The 19,936-nt window shown below is 49.1% G+C and overlaps 1 protein-coding gene across 4 annotated transcripts in view; it reads right to left on the bottom strand.

Annotated features, from left to right (window-relative positions):
* The window catches only part of LOC140405375 (signal transducer and activator of transcription 5B-like), a 304,409-nt gene that overhangs the window by 210,028 nt on the left and 74,445 nt on the right, over window positions 1–19,936 (bottom strand). The window lies entirely within an intron of this gene.

Genomic DNA, 19,936 nt, shown 5'->3' with positions numbered 1-19,936 from the left:
ACATTTCAGAGGGGGGCAGTTAAGAGGCAACTGCATCGTTATGCGAGTCTGGAGTCACATGTAGGCCAGACCGGGCAAGGACAGCAGATTTCCTTCCCTAAAGGGCATTAGTGAACTAGATGGGGTTTTTACAACATGGTCATCATTAGATTCGATGCCGGGACTCGAGAGCCTTACCTAGAGTCTCTGGATTACTAGTCCAGTGACAATACCACTACACCACTGCCTCTCCTTCAATTTGTATTGGTGAAGACCATTATACAAGAAAGCTACTAGAAGGAGGTAATGACATCCACACTAAAGGATCAACTGCAGCACCACAATAGCCGCATACGTTTTTGGAAGTTGATTCCCAGGAAACAACATCAGTAGAACATTTAAATAATATAAATGTTAACATATTGCACTGGAATAGGTCACAAATGTAGATATAAAATGCAGATTAAATGGTTTATAAATAGGAATGAGGATGTGATATTAAATTCCAGCTATCTTCCATTCTTTGTTTCAGTACACACACAAGGGTGTTATTAGTATCTAATTGTACTTTTAGAACTGAGTGCTGAGAGAAATTAGCACAGATTTTAACCTAAACTTCCAGTTGGGAAAGGGAAATTCTGGTCAGATACCAGTTATACATCCAGTCTGATTTGACTCTCCAATAATTTCAAACACTTGGTAAATTAGAAACAGGCTCATATTGTGCCCTTAAAGCTGACAAAACAGAGGCGCACCAACAAACCCATCAGTCTTGTATCATTTGTTTATTTATTTTCACCACAGTCTTAGTTAGTGGGCCGTTGCTATCGTCTTGCTTCTTCTTTGACTTTCTTCAAGTCTCCCTCGGTCCAGGTCTCAATGTTATCTACCCAATCTGCCTCTTCTGTTTTTACTCTCAATTTCTTCTTCTTCTATTGTTGCCAGGACAAGGATGTTGGGCCTTTGTTTCAGATGTCCATACTTGGTCATCTTTAACCATTTTGATTCCTGAACTTCTACTCTTGATCTAACCCACTCATTTGTATTTCTGTCCATCCGACTGATTTGAGATTCCTCCCCCATAGCCACAATTCAAAAGCTCCTCTCATCCTCTTTCTTCAGAGTCCAACACTCTCATCTCGAGAAGTGCAACATTCCACACTAGTGACTGAACCAGATGTTTTTTTCAGTTTCATGGTGATGCTTTTGGACTACCAGACATTACTGACACGAGAGGAAAGTAGCATATAAAATGATGGAATTCATTATTGAGTAAACTTCAGGATTATTTCTATGATAATAACCCAGCAAATAAGAGCCAATGTCGACTGAAAGGAAGGGTGACATCATTAGTGGTCTGTGGGAAGCATGATAAATTTGGACTTTGAGGGATTTCCAGAGGTGGCCATGGAGTGAGCGGTCGCACATAAGTTGGCTCCAGACTTCCGGGTGCGGCGATGACCAGCTGAGTCGCACGTTTCGGCAGCTCCCTGTGAAACGGACTTTTGGGCTCTTGATAGGAGCCCCAACGGCAATTTTAACGGCTGAAAACACCGTGCGGTAAACCAGAAGGGTGTTCCCCCTGGACACGGATGGAAAAAGGAGAGGAAAGTGGCCGGATTGCAGCGGATCCTTTGGAACAACGGCAAGGAAGGCAAGCAGAAACCAAGATGGCGTCGGAAGGTGGCAGTTTCATATGGGGCCCTGAACAACAAGAGTTTTTGAAACGCTGCGTGGAGGAGATAAAAAAGGAAATGAAGAAAGAGTTGTTGGCCCCGATATTACAGGCGATTGACGGGCTGAAAGAGGAACAAAAGACCCAGGAGCAGGAGCTTCGGGTCGTGAAGGCGAAAGCAGCAGAGAATGAAAACGATATACAGGGCCTGGTGGTGAAGTCGGAGATACAGGAGGCACACCAGAAACGATCTGTGGAGAGGTTGGAGGCACTGGAAAATAACGCAAGGAGGAACAACTTGAGGATTCTTGGCCTTCCTGAAGGTGTGGAGGGGGCGGACGTCGGGGCATATGTGAGCACGATGCTGCACTCGTTAATGGGAGTGGAGGCCCCGACGGGTCCGTTGGAGGTGGAGGGTGCATACCGAGTTATGGTGCGAGGATCGAGAGCAGGAGAAGCTCCCAGAGCCATAGTGGCGAGATTTCTCCGTTTTAAGGATAGAGAAATGGTCCTTAGATGGGCGAAGAAAACTCGGTGTAGTAAATGGGAGAACGCGGTGATCCGCGTCTATCAAGATTGGAGTGCGGAGGTGGCGAGAAGGAGGGCGAGCTTTAATCGGGCCAAAGCGGTACTTCACAAAAAAAAGATAAAGTTTGGAATGCTGCAACCGGCAAGACTGTGGGTCACATATCAAGGGAGGCACCACTACTTTGAGACGGCGGATGAAGCGTGGACTTTTATTGTAGAAGAAAAATTGGAATGATTGGACTACGAAAATGAACGTTTGGACAAAGTGGTGGGACGAGTGGGGGGGGGGGGGGCGAAGAGGGATTGTATGATTAATCCTGCGGTATGGTAACTTTTCTTTCTCCCACAGGTGGTGATGGGGGGAGGTGGGGAGGGAGAGGAGATGGGGCGTTGGCCATGGGAGGCGGGGCCGAGGGAGAGGCGCGGGCTTGGTTCCCGCGCTATGATAATTATGGCGGGAATAGAGAAGCAGGAAGGAGGGGGCGCCGCACGGGGCGAGCCGTGATCACGGGGGGAAGCCGAGGTCAGCCAGAGTTTGCTGACTTCTGGGAGCAACATGGGGGGAGTAATTACACTAGCGGGGGGTCTAGCGGGGGGGGGGGGGGGGGAATTACTGGGTTGCTGCTGCTGGGGAAAGGGGGGAGTGGGTACGGGAAAGGATGGGCGGGGGGGCACCGTCTGGGAGAAATACAGCTGCGTGGGAACTGGGCGAGAAGCTGGAAAAAGATGATGGCTAACCGGCAAGGGGGGGGGGTGGGAAGCCCCCCAACTCGGCTGATCACGTGGAACGTGAGGGGGCTTAACGGGCCGATAAAGAGGGCACGAGTACTCGCACACCTTAAGAAACTTAAAGCAGATGTGGTCATGTTACAGGAAACGCACCTGAAACTGATAGATCAGGTTAGGTTGCGCAAAGGATGGGTAGGGCAGGTGTTCCATTCGGGGCTGGATGCGAAAAACAGGGGGGTGGCTATATTAGTGGGGAAGCGGGTAATGTTCGAGGCAAAGACTATAGTGGCGGATAACGGGGGCAGATACGTGATGGTGAGTGGCAAATTACAGGGAGAGATGGTGGTGTTGGTAAACGTGTATGCCCCGAATTGGGACGATGCCAATTTTATGAGGCGAATGCTAGGACGCATCCCAGACCTAGAGACCGGAAAGCTGATAATGGGGGGAGACTTTAACACGGTGTTGGAACCAAGGCTGGATAGGTCGAAGTCCAGGACTGGTAGGAGGCCGGCAGCAGCCAAGGTGCTTAAGGATTTTATGGAGCAGATGGGAGGGGTGGACCCGTGGAGATTCAGTAGACCTAGGAGTAAGGAGTTCTCGTTTTTCTCCTATGTCCATAAAGTCTATTCACGCATAGACTTTTTTGTGTTGGGTAGGGCATTGATCCCGAGGGTGAGGGGAACGGAATATACGGCTATAGCCATTTCGGATCATGCCCCACACTGGGTAGACTTGGAGATAGGGGAGGAAACAAGAGGGCGTCCACCCTGGAGAATGGACATGGGACTAATGGCGGATGAGGGGGTGTGCTTAAGGGTGAGGGGATGCATTGAAAAGTACTTGGAACTCAATGACAATGGGGAGGTTCAGGTGGGAGTGGTCTGGGAGGCGTTGAAGGCGGTGGTTAGGGGGGAGCTGATATCAATAAGGACACATAAAGGGAAGCAGGAGAGTAAGGAACGGGAGCGGTTGTTGCAAGAACTTTTGAGGGTGGACAGACAGTATGCGGAAGCACCGGAGGAGGGACTGTATAGGGAAAGGCAAAGGCTGCATGTGGAATTTGACTTGCTGACCACAGGCACTGCAGAGGCACAATGGAGGAAGGCGCAGGGTGTACAGTATGAATATGGAGAGAAGGCGAGCAGATTGCTGGCACACCAATTGAGGAAAAGGGGAGCAGCGAGGGAAATAGGGGGGGTGAGAGACGAAGATGGAGAGACGGAGCGGGGAGCGGAGAGAGTGAAGTGTTTAAGACATTTTATAAAAAATTGTATGAAGCTCAACCCCCGGATGGGAGGGAGAGAATGATGGAGTTTTTGGATCGGCTGGAAATTCCCAAGGTGGAAGAGCAGGAAAGGATGGGATTGGGAGCACAGATCACGGTAGAAGAAGTGGTGAAAGGAATTAGGAACATGCAGACGGGAAAGGCTCCGGGACCGGACGGATTCCCAGTTGAATTTTACAGAAAATATTTGGACTTGCTCGCCCCGCTACTGACGAGGACCTTTAACGAGGCAAAGGAAAGGGGACAACTGCCCCTGACTATGTCAGAAGCAACGATATCGCTTCTTTTAAAGAAGGAAAAGGATCCGCTACAATGCGGGTCCTACAGACCAATCTCCCTCCTCAATGTAGATGCCAAGGTCTTGGCCAAGGTAATGGCAATGAGAATAGAGGAATGGGTCCCGGGGGTGGTTCATGAGGACCAAACTGGGTTTGTGAAGGGGAGACAGCTGAACATGATCATACGGAGGTTGTTAGGGGTAATGATGATGGCCCCACCAGAGGGTGAAACGGAGATAGTAGTGGCGATGGATGCCGAGAAAGCATTTGATAGAGTGGAGTGGGATTATCTGTGGGAGGTGTTGAGGAGATTTGGGTTCGGAGAGGGGTATGTTAGATGGGTGCAGCTGTTGTATAGGGCCCCAGTGGCGAGTGTGGTCACGAATGGACGGGGATCGGCATATTTTCGGCTCCATAGAGGGACAAGGCAGGGATGTCCTCTGTCCCCATTACTGTTTGCACTGGCGATTGAGCCCCTGGCGATAGCGCTGAGAGGTTCCAAGGGATGGAGGGGAATACTTAGGGGAGGAGAAGAACACCGGGTATCTTTATATGCGGATGATCTGCTACTATATGTGGCGGATCCAGCGGAGGGGATGCCAGAAATAATGCGGATACTTGGGGAGTTTGGGGATTTTTCAGGGTATAAATTGAACATGGGGAAGAGTGAGCTGTTTGTGGTGCATCCAGGGGAGCAGAGTAGGGAAATAGAAGACCTACCGTTGAGGAAGGTAACAAGAGACTTTCGTTACCTGGGGATCCAGATAGCTAAGAATTGGGGCACATTGCACAGGCTAAATTTGACGTGGTTGGTGGAACAGATGGAGGAAGATTTCAAGAGATGGGATATGGTAGCATTGTCAATGGCAGGGAGGGTGCAGGCGGTTAAGATGGTGGTCCTCCCGAGATTCCTCTTTGTGTTTCAGTGTCTCCCGGTGGTGATCACGAAGGCTTTTTTCAAAAGGATAGAAAAGAGTATCATGGGTTTTGTTTGGGCCGGGAAGACTCCGAGAGTGAGGAAGGGATTCTTACAGCGTAGTAGGGATAGGGGGGGGCTGGCACTACCGAGCCTAAGTGAGTATTATTGGGCCGCTAATATTTCAATGGTGAGTAAGTGGATGGGAGAGGAGGAAGGAGCGGCGTGGAAGAGATTAGAGAGGGCAGGACGTAGGGGGACCAGCCTGCAGGCTATGGTGACAGCCCCATTGCCGTTCTCACCAAGGAACTATACCACGAGTCCGGTGGTGGTAGCTACACTGAAGATTTGGGGACAGTGGAGACGACATAGGGGAAAGACCGGAGCACTGGGGGGGTCCCCGATAAGAAACAACCATAGGTTTGCCCCGGGGGGAATGGATGGGGGATATGGAATGTGGCAAAGAGCAGGTATAACGCAATTGAAAGATCTATTTGTGGATGGGAAGTTTGCGAGTCTGGGAGCGCTGACCGAGAAATATGGGTTGCCCCAAGGGAATGCATTCAGGTACATGCAATTGAGGGCTTTTGCGAGGCAACAGGTGAGGGAATTTCCGCAGCTGCCGTCACAAGAGGTGCAGGACAGTCATCTCAAAGAAATGGGTGGGGGACGGTAAGGTGTCGGATATATATAGGGAAATGAGAGACGAAGGGGAGACTATGATGGACGAACTAAAAGGGAAATGGGAAGAAGAGCTAGGGGAGGAGATTGAGGAGGGGATGTGGGCAGATGCCCTAAACAGGGTAAACTCGTCGTCCTCGTGCGCCAGGCTAAGCCTGATTCAGTTCAAGGTATTACACAGGGCACATATGACTGGAACACGGCTCAGTAAATTTTTTGGGGTGGAGGATAGGTGTGCGAGGTGCTCGAGAAGCCCAGCGAATCATACCCATATGTTTTGGTCATGCCCGGCACTACAGGGGTTTTGGATGGGGGTGACAAAGGTGCTTTCGAAAGTAGTAGGAGTCCGGGTCGAACCAAGCTGGGGTTGGCTATATTTGGGGTTGCACAAGAGCCGGGAGTGCAGGAGGCGAAAGAGGCCGATGTTTTGGCCTTTGCGTCCCTAGTAGCCCGGCGCAGAATATTGCTAATGTGGAAAGAAGCCAAGCCCCCGGGGGTGGAGACCTGGATAAATGATATGGCGGGGTTCATAAAGTTGGAGCGGATTAAGTTCGTCCTAAGGGGGTCGGCTCAAGGGTTTACTAGGCGGTGGCAACCGTTCGTCGAATATCTTGCGGAAAGATAGATAGGGGAGAACAAAGAAGGCAGCAGCAGCGGCCCAGGACTTGGGGGGGGGGGGGGTGGCCTGAGACAAGGCAGTTGCCAATTAGGGCTAGCTTTTTTTTTTTGTTATTTAATATTTATTTATTTGTTGTTGTTTTTGTTTAAATTTAAAAAGGTCATTATTATCTGTATTGTTACAATGTTGTGTAAAAGATGCACAATGTACTGTGTTGGTTGACCAAAAATTTTCAATAAAATATTATTTTTAAAAAAAAAATAAGTTGGCTCCAGCCGGAGGCCAGATTTTTTGGCCTTTTCTACCCATTTTACGAGGACGCTGCAGGTGGATAAAGTGGGAATACTAAAGGGAAGTATTCTCTTTCAGTGAGAATGTCAAAGGGGTCCCAGATGAGCAGTGTGTCGAATAAGGGGCACTCTTCGGACCAGGAGGACACGTGTGACGTAGCAGAGGAAAAGATGGCGGAGAGACCTTTGGCACGTTGCCTGCACAATGGCCGACGGAGCAGTTCGTCTAATTCTTTGCGGCCGAGTTTTAAGAGGCAGGCGGTCTCACAGGACCTAGCAAGAGTGGCGCACAGTGCGTTGATCCAAAAGGTGGAGGAGACGGTGACTGATCATGAGGATCGTTTTGCCTCGTTGGAGGTAGAAATGCTGACTATGGCGGATGGTCAGAAAAAGTTGAGGGAGGATGTTGATGACTTGAAGAACCATTCAAGGAGGCAGAACCCAAGGATCGTGGGGCTGCCCGAAGGTATTGAGGGAACGAGGACCACGGAACAGGTGGTCAGTATGTTCGAGCAGCTGGTGGGGGAGGGGATCTTCGACCGCCCTCCTCGGGTGGAGACCGGGCACACCGCTCATTGAGGAGGAAACAGAGAGCGGAGGAGGAAATCGAGAGCGGGGTAGCTGCTGCACGCAATCATTGTGAGGCTACATTGGTACTTGGACAAGGAAAGGATCCTGAGATGGGCGAAGGAGATGTGGGAACACACCTGGGAAGGCTATATGGTACGTATTTACCAGGACATGGGAACGGAGCTGGCCAAGCGAAGGGCCGCATTTAATCGGGCCACGGCAGCCCTATTGAGGAACAAGGTGCGGTTCGGGATGATGTCCCCTGCAGGTCACACATGGGGGAAAGGAGTACAACTTCGATACACCAGAAGGGTGTAACTTTTTAAGGGACCATGGGCTGGAAGACGTTTGAAGACTTTGGATTTTAGGTGGGTTCACATGTGATCTGGACAGGAGAAATTTTATTCGGTGGGCAGGACTGTTTTCAGTTTTCTTTGATTTTGGCTTGGGTTAGGATAGTGGGCCTGGTGGAGTGGGGCTCTGTTTAGGGTGGGGACCTGGGTGGTGCATGAGACAGGGGCCTGGGGAAGTTCATTGAAACTTGGGATATGGCTGAGAGAGATGTGAAGCCCCCCCCCCCCCACCGACCAGACTGATCTCATGGAGTGTTAGGTGTCTGAATGGACCGATCAAGAGGTCCCATGTTTTCGCTCATTTAAAGAGTTACAGCAGATATGATTTTTATGCAGGATATGCCCCAAAGGGTGAAAGACCATATGAGGTTGAGGAAAGGTTGGGTGGGGCAAGTGCTTCATTCGGGGTTGGATATGAAGGCGAGGGGGACTGCGGTGTTAATTAGGAAGAGGGTGGCTTTCCCAGCGAATAACATAGTGGGGGACACAAGGGGTAGATACGTTATGGTGAGTGGGAGATTACAGGGGCACCTGTGGTGCTGGTAAATATCTATACCCGCATGCAGAAAAGGGTGGTTCCCAGCGACTACAGTGGCTGGGTGTGGGATTGTTGGCTGATCAGGGGATGTGCGATAGATATGGGATGGCTATATGCACCTATGTTGAGCTTAATAAAAGTGAGGAGTTTCTGCTTCCATGCTGTGGGAGTCACTGAAGGCGATAATTAGGAGCTTATTTTGATCACGGTGAATAGAGATAAGGTGGAGTGTTTAGAAAGGCAGAGGTTGGTGGAGGCCATTTTAGCAGTGGATCGGGGGTACTTGGCGGCCCATGGGGAGGGGTTGTTGAAGGAGAGGAAGAAGCTCCAGATGGAGTTTGAGCTTGTGTCCACAGGGAAGGCAGTTGCGCCTGAACGAGAACTGGGAGAAGGCCAGTAGGCTGCTCACACATCAGTTGAGGTGACAGGCAGGCAGTGATGAGGGAGATTGGGCAGATAAGGGATTTGAAGTGGGGGAGGGGGGCAGGGTGGTCAGACTCCGGCATGAGGTGGTTCTTGGATGGCTTGGATTTCCCAGTGGGTGCAGGAAGGGAAGGTGCAGGGGCTGGGTGCTCCAGTTGGGCTTGAGGTGGTGATGAGGTGCATTGGGGCAATGCAGACTGGAAAGGCCCTTGGTCCGGATGGATTCATAACAGAATATTAAAAGTTCGCGACCGAGTTGGGGCCTCTCCGAGTGGAAATGTTTGATGATTCGGTTAACAAGGGGGAGCTTCCGCCCACAAAAGCACTGTTGAAGGGACTTTAATTGCCCGCTTAAGGGTATTCATTTTATCTAGCTACGTGGCTATATTTTATAAGAAAGGCACTTGCATACTAGGAATGCTTGACTATATTTTAACTCTGCTTTTGAATGAAAATAAGTAGGTCAGGTAATGTAAACAAAGTACTGCTTAGTATTTTGGACTCGGGCCTTATTATGATAATACGGTGTTCGTACGAAGGACAACAAAATTCGTACTCGAATTGTTTTTAAACCATGGGCAAAACATTCACATTTCCTCTTGCGTATGTTCCCAAGCTTTATTTCTTCAAAGTTGTTTATTTCACACTATAAATATAAAGGCTTTCAGGTGGAGAACTCATGCAGCCAGACCACTCCCCTCTCCGCAAATATTTGTGTCAAATAAATTTCCTTAATTGAACTCTCAAAGAATTTGTCTTTATTATAATTTCCACGACAAGCACCAATTTCTTTTTTTTTTATAAATATAAATTTAGAGTATGCAATTCTTTTTTTTTCCCCCCCAATTAAGGGGCAATTTAGCATCGTCAATCCACCTGCCTTGACATCTTTTTGGGTTGTGGGAGTGAGACCTACGCAGATAAGGGGAGAATGTGCAAACTCCACTCAGACAGTAACCCAGGGCCGGGATCGAACCCGGGTCCCCGGCGGCGTGAAGCAGCAGTGCTAACCACTGCCCCACCGTGCCGCCCAAGCATTAATTTCGCTTATTTTAAAGAAGGACAACAATCCATAGGAGTGCGGGTGTATCGTCCAATATCGTTTTTGAATGTAAATACAAAGTTGTTGGCCAAGGTGCTGCAATGCGCGTGGAGGACTGTGTGCTGGGATGATGGGTGAGGACCACTTAATGTGGGAAAGAGTGAGGTGTGTCTGGTCAATGCTTGGTTGCAGGGTAGGGGGGGTTTGGAGAAGTTGCCATTTCGGCTGGTCAAGTAGAGTTTTTGATACCTGGGAATAAGGGTGGCACATAGTTGGCCTCAGTTACAAAAATTGAATTTGGCTAATTTGGCAGAGGGGGTGAAGGAGCACTTTAGGTGGTAGGATGTTCTGCCACTTTCATTGGCAGAGAGGGTCCAGACAGTAAAGATGAATGTTCTACCGAAGTTTCTGTTCATCTTTCAGAATCTCACAATCTTTTTGGGGAGGTTAGATAGGTTGATTTGGGATTTTATACGGGCGGGTAAGTGTTTCTTTGTATCCTTGAAACTCGTGCTGGATTCTTTGTGGCCCTCACAAAACTGGCGACGAGGGTTAAAGTGAATAGCTGTCTACACTGCTGAAGCCACCTCCCTGGATTTTTGTTGGATACAGGTTGGAAGTTGTTTTCTATTACACCATGCCTCTGTACGGACGTTTGGATGCTGCGCTGGAAAGCTGGAACCAGTATGCACAACGGATGCGTTACTATTTCCGGGCAAACAATATCACCGAAAACGAGCGCCAGGTGGTCATATTGCTCACCGCCTGCGGACCGCATACGTTTGGGGTGATTAGGAGCCTTACGTACCCAGCTGCGCCGGACACCCTTCCGTCCGAAAATGTCCCCCCGCACTCCTGCGGTACCTTGGGCAAGGCGACGTCCGGATCGACGCCAGTGGCCGTCGGACATTCCTCCCCGAAGGGAGCCTTCTCCAGAACCAATGGATGAGGAGCCATGTCTGTGTCAGGCTTGTAGGCGCCGACCCTGTCACGGACGCCGGCCCTGGGGGCGCCAGAGGCGCCGTCGTTCCGACCGAAACTGGGTCCAGCCCAGGGGCCATACCTCCCAAGTGGATGAACCTGCGGCGACTACTCCCGAGGACGACTGCCTGCAGCTGCATTGTGTGGCAGCTCCCCGTGTGGCCCCCATTAAGGTGACAGTACGGGTCAATGGTCACCCGCTTGAGATGGAGTTGGACACTGGCGCAGCGGTCTCTGTGATCGCCCAGAGGACATTCGACCACATCAAGCAGGGCATACAGACCCTTACATTAACCGACTCACAGGCCAGGTTGGCCACCTACATGGGGGAACCACTGGACATTGCAGGAACTACAATGACCCCTGTTGTTTATGGACGCCAGGAGGGGCGTTTCCCACTTATCGTGGTGCGCAGCCATGGGCTCAGCCTGTTGGGTCAGGACTGGTTGCGCCATTTGCGGTTGCAATGGCAGCACATCCTCCAAACAGTTTCTGAAGGGTTGACTGAGGTGCTAGGACGATACCCAGATGTATTCCAGCTTGGTTTGGGGAAAATAAAAGGGGCCGTAGCCCGTATCCAAGTCGAACCAGGAGCCACGCCGCGCTATTTCCGGTGCCTTACGCCTTGCTCGAGAAGGTAGAAGGGGAGCTCACTCGTTTGGAGAGTTTGGGTATTATCAGGCCTGTCCGTTTCGCTGACTTGGCAGCACCAATTGTACCTGTAATGAAGCCAGATGCCACAGTTCACTTGTGCAGCGAGTGAATACGGCTTCCCGACTCGACCGATATCCAATGCCTCGCATAGAGGGTCTCTACGCAAAGCTTGCAGGCGGACTCTCGTTCACAAAATTAGGATATGAGTCACGCCTACCTACAGTTGGAGCTGGACCCTGCCTCCCGACCATATGTAACGATTAATACACACCGGGGCCTGTATGAATATACACGGTTGCCCTTTGGAGTATCCTTTGCCTGCGCTATTTTTCAACGCGTTGTGGAGGGCATTTTGAGAGGTTTACTTAGATGTCTACTCGCTGTCTACTTAGATGACGTTTTGATCACAGGGACGTCGGAGCAGGAACATTTGGAAAATCTGGAGGCTGACCTTAGACGCTTTTCCGAGGCTGGAGTCCGTTTACATCGCACAAAGTGCGTCTTTCAGGCGAAGGAAGTAGTCTACCTGGGTTATCGGGTGGACCGCGAAGGTTTGCACCCCGTTGCAGAGAAGGTGCGCGCGATTCAACAGGCCCCCGCTCCGACTGACACTTCGCATCTTCGTTCTTTTCTCGGTCTCGTAAACTATTACGGGAAGTTCCTCCCCAATCTGGCAACTACGCTGGCCCCGTTGCATCTTCTGCTAAAGAAAAACCACACCTGGGTTTGGGGTCAGCCGCAAGAAACCGCTTTCCGGCGGGTAAAACAACAATTGTCGTTGTCTGGGTTACTAACCCACTATGATCCTGGAAAGCCCTTGCTCGTCACGTGATGCATCCCCGTATGGTATTGGGGCCGTCCTATCCCACAAGATGGAGAACGGGGCCGAGCGGCCGATAGCTTTCGCCTCCCGCACATTGACTGCAGCGGAGAAAAAGTACGCGCAGATCGAGGAGGGCCTGGCAGTAGTTTTTGCGGTGAAACGCTTCCACCAGTACGTGTATGGCCGCCACGTCACTATTGTGACTGATCATAAGCCCCTGCTGGGACTTTTCAGAGAGGATAAGCCAATACCGCCCATTGCTTCTGCACGGATCCAGCGCTGGGCTTTGTTGCTTGCTGCATACGAGTATTCTCTGGAGCACAAACCAGGAACGCAGATAGCGAATACCGACGCACTGAGCCGATTGCCTTTATCAACCGGCCCCATGTCGACCCCCACGACCGGTGAGGTGGTTGCAACCCTAAATTTTATGGACACCTTGCCTGTCACGGCATCACAGATCCGTGAGTGAACCCAGACGGAGCCAGTCCTGTCAAAGGTTCGGCACATAGTCCTGTATGGTGGGCAACATAGACAGCTCCCAGGCAAGTTGCGGGCATTTTCCTCCAAGCTGTCAGAATTCAGCGTGGAAGACGGCATCCTCTTGTGGGGGACGCATGTGATTGTCCCGGAAAAAGGACAGGAGCGGATACTAAGAGACTTGCACAATGGGCATCCAGGTGTGACCAAACTGAAAATGTTGGCCCGGAGTTATGTTTGGTGGCCAGGCCTCGACGCCGACAGTGAGAAGGTGGCCCAAAACTGCTCCATTTTTCAGGAGCATCAGAAGCTTCCGCCGGCCGTGTCCTTACATCACTGGGAATGGCCAGGGCGGCCTTGGGCGCGCTTGCATGCGGATTTCGCCGGCCCTTTTCAAGGATACATGTTCCTTTTATTAATCGACGCCCAGTCTAAATGGCAAGAGGTGCATAAGATGCAGGGGACAACGTCCTGCGCAACAATTTAAAAGATGAGTTTGTCTTTTAGTACACATGGCCTCCCCGGAGGTGCTGGTCACGGATAACGGCACTCCATTCACCAGTGAGGAGTTTGCGAGGTTCATGAAGATGAACGGCATCCGCCATATCCGCACTGCCCCTTACCACCCGGCTTCAAATGGGTTGGCAGAGCGCGCAGTGCAGACATTTAAACAAGGCCTAAAGAAGCAGTCTTCCGGATCAATGGACACGAGACTGGCTCGCTTTTTGTTTTCGTATAGGACCACCCCCCATGCGGTGACTGGGGTAGCTCCCGCAGAACTCCAAATGGGCCGGAGACTTCGCACCCGCCTTAGTATGGTTTTCCCGGACATTGGCGCAAAAGTACGCCGCACACAAGAACGACAGGGACAGGGTTTTTCTCAGCATCGGCCGATTCGGCAGTTTGCGCCCGGTGACCCAGTGTTCGTTCGGAATTTTGCTGGTGGTGCCCAGTGGGTCCTTGGCATAATCTTTCGACAAACGGGCCCTATATCTTACCAGGTGCAAGCCCAGGGTCGTCTCCAGCGCAAACATGTAGACCACGTTCGGTCCAGAAGACTATCCCTTCCAAAGATTCCCCGCCCCCGGAGCTCATTTCTACAGCCGCAGAGACCAGAGACAATGGAAAGTAGTCCTCACAATCTTCCACTGGTGCCTCACTCAAAGCCTGCGCAGGTCGTTACGGGACCGAATGGAGATAGAGACGCCGAGATGACAGAGGCAGCAGACTCTGACTCCGAGATGGAGACACAGGACGCATCAGAGGGGGAACCCTCGGGCCCACTGGCCACGGATGTACAACCGTTACACCGTTCATCACAGACGCGCCGGTCTCCGTCTCATTACACGCCGCCTGATCCAGTGCCTCGTGCAAATGGTGTCCTGCGGCAAAACGAGTCCGACGCCCTCCTTCGCCAGGGTCTTCGGTGGATTCCTTGGACTTTTGGGGGGGGGGGGGGGGGGGGGATGTTATAACCTGCCTACTTACCATTGGCTGGGAACTAATAACAATCCCACAATCCTGTGGGAGTATGAGCTTCCACAATGAGGGGGGCGGAGAAACCATTAGCAGACTCCCTGTATAAATGATATATGGCTCGTGGAGGAGTGGATGGAGGAGGTTGTGAGTAGGGGAATGAATTCGAGGGCACTGGTGCTGGCGCCTTTTCCGTTCTAGCCGGTTAAATACTCCATGGGCCCGGTGGTGGTGGCATCACTCATCTGGAATCAGTGCAGGCAACATGTTAAGATTGAGGGCATGTCGCTGTGGGCACCAATTTGTGATGATCATAGATTTACTCCAGCACAACGTTCAGGGTGTGGGAGCGGATAGAGAGGGGATAGAGAGGTTTAAAGATTTGTTCGTGGTGGGGAGGTTTGCAGAGTTGGGCGAGTTGGTGAAGAAGTTTCAGTTGCCAAGAGATAATGGTTTTCGGTATTTGCAAAATCAGGGACTTTGTGAGGAAGGAGCTGGCCATGTTTCAGAGGTTGCCACCCCCATCGTTGCTTGAAAAGATTATGTCTGAGGATGAGATAGGGTCTCTGATATCTATGGGGAGTTAATGGAGAGGAAGAGGGTCTCATTGGAGGGGTAAAAGGGAAGTGGGAGGAGGAACTGGGGGGGGGGGGGGGGGTATGGAATGAGCCCTGCGGAGGATAAATTCAACCTCCTCTTGTGCAAGATTGAGCCTAATTCAATTCAAAGTGGTGCACAGAACAGATTTGTCAATGGGCCTTTTCTGCACTGTACGACTCTAACACCCCAAAGCAGATAATCTGACCTTATTGCTGTTTGTAGGGCTTTGCTGTGTGCAAACTGCGTTGCAGCCTTTAAATTAGCAAAAACTTCAGAAAGTTGCCACTGTGCTTCACTGCACCAGAAGTGAAAAATGTAATATTTTCTGAATAAAAACTAACGCCAAGTAATAAAAAAAAATTAAATTGCCTGCAAAATCATTTTAATTAACAATCACCAGAGTTCCTGTTTATTTCAGTCGGGTGAAGACCAATATGCTGGTGATAACATATGAAGATATATGGTGATAACATATCAAGGTGAGAGGGGGAAAGTTTAAGGGAGATGTGCGTGGAAAGTTTTTTTACGCAGAGGGTGGTGGGTGCCTGGAACGCTTTGCCAGCGGAGGTGGTAGAGGCGGGCGCAATAGCATCATTTAAGATGCATCTAGACAGATATATGAACGGGCAGGGAACAGAGGGATACAGATCCCTTAGAAAATAGGCGACAGTTTTTAGATAGAGGAGCTGAATTGGCGCAGGCTGGGAGGGCCGAAGGGCCTGTTCCTGTGCTGTAATTTTTCTTTGTTCTAAGATTTGGGGCAGGTCTGTAAAAAGGAACTGTAAAACTCTGGGGCTGTCAGTAACTATTTGTAAAACACTTCGCTGTTTCTGCCCTTTTCTTTTTAACCTTATGACAATGGCTAATATTCAGAAGTCGCACAGTTGGAAGAATTTAACTACCGTTGTACAATCTGCTGCTAAAGTGGCGGTTTATCATGGGGTGATGCATAATATATGTGGAGCAATGCACAAACCCTTCAAGTGCATGAAAAAAGGTGCAAATGCCAATCACACATGCATCACCCCAGATGTGACTATTTGCACATAAATGGGTCTGAAAAAAAGCAATGAAGCAAACATATAGAAAGAATCCCAACACGTATCCATTTGTAAAGACATCAATGAGCTACTGCAATGCCTAAAGTTTGATACATTTAATGATTCACAAACAGATGACCATTTTAGCCACCAATGTGTAAACAGGGCTGAGTCTCAAAACTAGGTTGACTTCAAATATTAGTAGAGTATGACAGATAGCAGGAACTCTGATTTGAGTGGATGGAAAATCATCTGCACCTGAATTGTACAAGCTCCTGTTGTGCAAAGCCCTATTCTAGGAACATCAAGCCATGAAATCTATATAAAGCAAAGGCAGTCATGCTGAATGGTACTTGGGCAAAGTTAACGGTGAGTTCATCAGAGATTGATAGCAGCAACGTGAAATATTTCCCTATCTCTGGTCAATGCCTCGCTGAAATCCAGCTCAGATCTCAAGATCAAACCCTTGTAAATGTTGAAATAAAAATAAGAGAAATTGCTGGAAAAACACAGCAACACAGTTGCTGCTGTGTCACAGTTGACATTTTGGCCTCGTATTAATGTAGGGGCCCTCCTCTGAAACCTTTCAAGGGTCTCGGTGTCTCGCACCATAAGAAGGGGCCAAAAGTGCAGATGGGGTCTAATAAAGTTCTTGCACAAGAACATGACAATGCTTTACGTTGCACAGCGTATTAGCTAAATATCCCAAATTTCTAATATAAAAGCAAAATGCTGCAGATGCTGGAGGCCTGAAATAAAAACAAGTGCTGGAAAAACTCAGCAGGCCTAGCAGCATCTGTGGAGAGTGAAACAGAGTTAACAATGAGTCCAATAGGACTCTTTGGGATGTATATATCTAAATACTGTTGTTTGCTTCTGCTTAGTAACACCAAAGTCTCATCTCTTAAACTAATTTAGAGCCCTCATTATACACATGCTTGTCATTGTCCCTACCTAAAATCTAATGTATTACACTGCATTGATCTACATTAAATGTACTCTGCCAGGTGTCAGCCTGTTCTCTCCCTCAACCCCTACCCAGATCAGACTGCAATTATTGTTCCTCCTCAAGGATTTTGCCAGGAGCACCAATCGTCATGTCATCCACCAATCCTTCATCAGAACACACGGAGATTACGAAGAGTGGCAGTCCTATCACTACTCTCTACGGAGCTTAGCTTGCAATCAGTTCCTATGTGGAATCCCCAAAATACTGTTCTTCCTGTCCCTCATTTCCTCTATTAAGACTTCCAGGGAGGCATACGAAAATTAAGGAGTAGCCCTGCATCTCATCAGTCTCGTTAGTAAGTCTTGAAAAGTTAGTGAATGTAAAACAAAAACAAGGAATGCCACTTGAAAAAGGTGCATCCTCGAGTCATGCAATAAATTGTACATGTCAAGCAAGCAGGCTACCCAATTGGGTGTGTGATAGAAGGTAATTAGATGATCAATAGAATGTTCAAGATCGAACAGTGGAAAAATAATGTGCCCTGTCTGTTAGCTGCCCAATTCCAAGCCTGGCTTCAAATCGGTATGGAAACATTAAGACCAGGACAGGATTGTTTGAACGTTGGAGCTTCCCACCCTTCACCCCAGCTGATACTGGCTGCCCTGCAGTCATTTAACAGTCCATGGTCACCTACCCCTTATTTAGGAAGAAGCCCCGACTCAGAGAGCAGCTCTCAACGTCCGGTTGGTGGGGCTCTCGCTGATGGGCACAGGTGATCCCAAAAGATGGTCCCCCCCCGTCCCTTACCCGACAGCAGTTCGCCCATCTATCCACCTGTCGTGGACCTCCCCCTGCTGCGGGTAACATAGTGGCAGCATGAGGCACTTAGTTGGCTACAAGAGCCTCAATAGGCCCATGGGCAGCCAGCGCCAACACTGCCACTGCCCCATAACATGGGAGACAGGTTGGGGCGGGCAGGTAGGTGGTGAGCAAACCACATATTGCATTCTACGAAATCCCCCTTTCAACATCTACAAATTTTCACTCCAGATGTTTCAAGATCCAATTCCCAGCTTGTTCTGCATTAGTTGGTCAAGGGCAGAACAGCGGTTAGGGTGCTGCAATTGACCTCAGGTCCCTGGAGCCAGGAAAGAGAGAGACATCAACCATGGCTTTTGCCAAACAATTAGCAGTCAGTGACCCCCCCCCCCCTCCCCCATTTACATAAAAAAGTAATTTTGGTGAAGGAGCGGAGGCTGACTAATGCCCGTTGAGCAGTACTCTTACACAAGATGGTACAGGGCTCCTTCAAGGCTGTTGTACAGAAATAAGGTTATCTAAAAGGAAAACAGATTTGAATTTCATATTAAACCCCATGCTGTGACTAGACTAAATGGAGCTCTAAATATCTCTCGAACTCACACCCCCACCCACACACACACCTCGCTCGCCAACCGACCGACCTGAAGAATTCACTGCACAGACACCTACACTCTCACATACACACACTTTCTGTGCTCAGAATAAAGGGTATTGACAAAAGGTGCAACCTTTGTAGGACTGGTAGATAAAACATGCACCCATACCGCTCAGACCCCTTCTAATAATAATCGCTTAGTGTCACAAGTAGGCTTCAATGAAGTTACTGTGAAAAGCCCCTAGTCGCCACATTCCGGCACCTGTTCGGGGAGGCTGGAACGGGAATTGAACCCGCGCTGCTGGCATTGTTCTGCCTTACACGTCAGCTGTTTAGCCCACTGTGCTAAACCAGCCCCTTCTTTACAGCGTTTTACACAGCCAGGAGATTATAATAATTCTACATCATGTTCAGGCATGATTTTGGTGGTTTAAATCTTATTGGGTGATGTTCTGTTTTGAAAGTGGGAAGTCAATAATTTATTCTCTGCACAGAACATGATCTATTACTGCCTTTATCACCCGAGACAGAGGGCAGATGTTCTTGGATTCTACCCATCTCATACGTTACTGCTGAGGGTAGTTTCAGATCTCCAATATCATTTGCTTTAGCCCTCCCAAAACAAAATATGTTTCCAGCTAAATTTGTCACTTGGCAAGACCTATTTTCCACAGCTTTGTTGTAACTGTGGGATCTTTTGGTCTCGCCTGACCAGAGACCAGAAATTCCCACCCAAGCTCAACGGACTTTTCAATAATCCGTCAAATTGTTCGTCTGGGCAGCAATGATTCCTGTAGTGGGTGGGACCGGAATATTTACCCCCATGTTAACAAAAACAGGCCATTATCATAACTACATGATGGGGCAGTCCTTCTGTCTGGAGTCCTAATCCCAAACTGGCACTGGCAATGGGGCTGATGGGAACACATTAAACTGTATTAAAAAACAAAAGTTATTTTCTTTAAATGAAAGTATGACATTCTTCTGCTTTTTAAACACTTGTACAACTTGAGGGCAGGTGTTACCAAGGTGTTAACTAATGTCATTGAGTGGAGTTACAATGTGACTCTCCCACTAGCTTCCTTCACCATCCCCCATGGCCAAACACCTGCGGTGATGCTGAAATTAGCAACAGAATAGCACTGTGGAATTAAACCCGTGCACACACACGCACTAGACACACTTGCCTTTAGATACACAAACACCAAATCACAAAAGCTTTAATGAATCCAATGTCGATATTCACCCCCTTTGAAATAGATATTTCACAAGTGGGTGGGTGGGGACATGGTGGCAAGGAATTGGTAGCACAGTGAGGTATGACACTGGCTTTTTAACTTTGGGCTTGAGATTTGTTTCCAGAGCCTGTTAGGTCAGTCCTTTCCTCTCTCTACAATTTGCAAGAGTCCGAAGTGAAGTGAGCTTTGAAAGTTTCAACCCAATTCAAGAATGCAAGACTCAAGCTAAAAGCTTGGTCTAATTTAGCATTACCATCTCACTGATACAGAAATGTGTGTGGTTGGGCAGCAATGGCTGTTATTTTGTTTTTGACAAAATGTTCACAGGATATGGTTTGATACAGAGTACATTCAGTAATTCAGATTTGA

The sequence above is a fragment of the Scyliorhinus torazame genome, chromosome X (genome assembly GCF_047496885.1).
Source record: "Scyliorhinus torazame isolate Kashiwa2021f chromosome X, sScyTor2.1, whole genome shotgun sequence".
NCBI classification, from domain to species: Eukaryota; Metazoa; Chordata; class Chondrichthyes; order Carcharhiniformes; family Scyliorhinidae; genus Scyliorhinus; species Scyliorhinus torazame.
The sequence above is the reverse complement of the archived record's forward strand: the minus strand, read 5'-3'. Positions and strand labels throughout refer to the sequence as shown.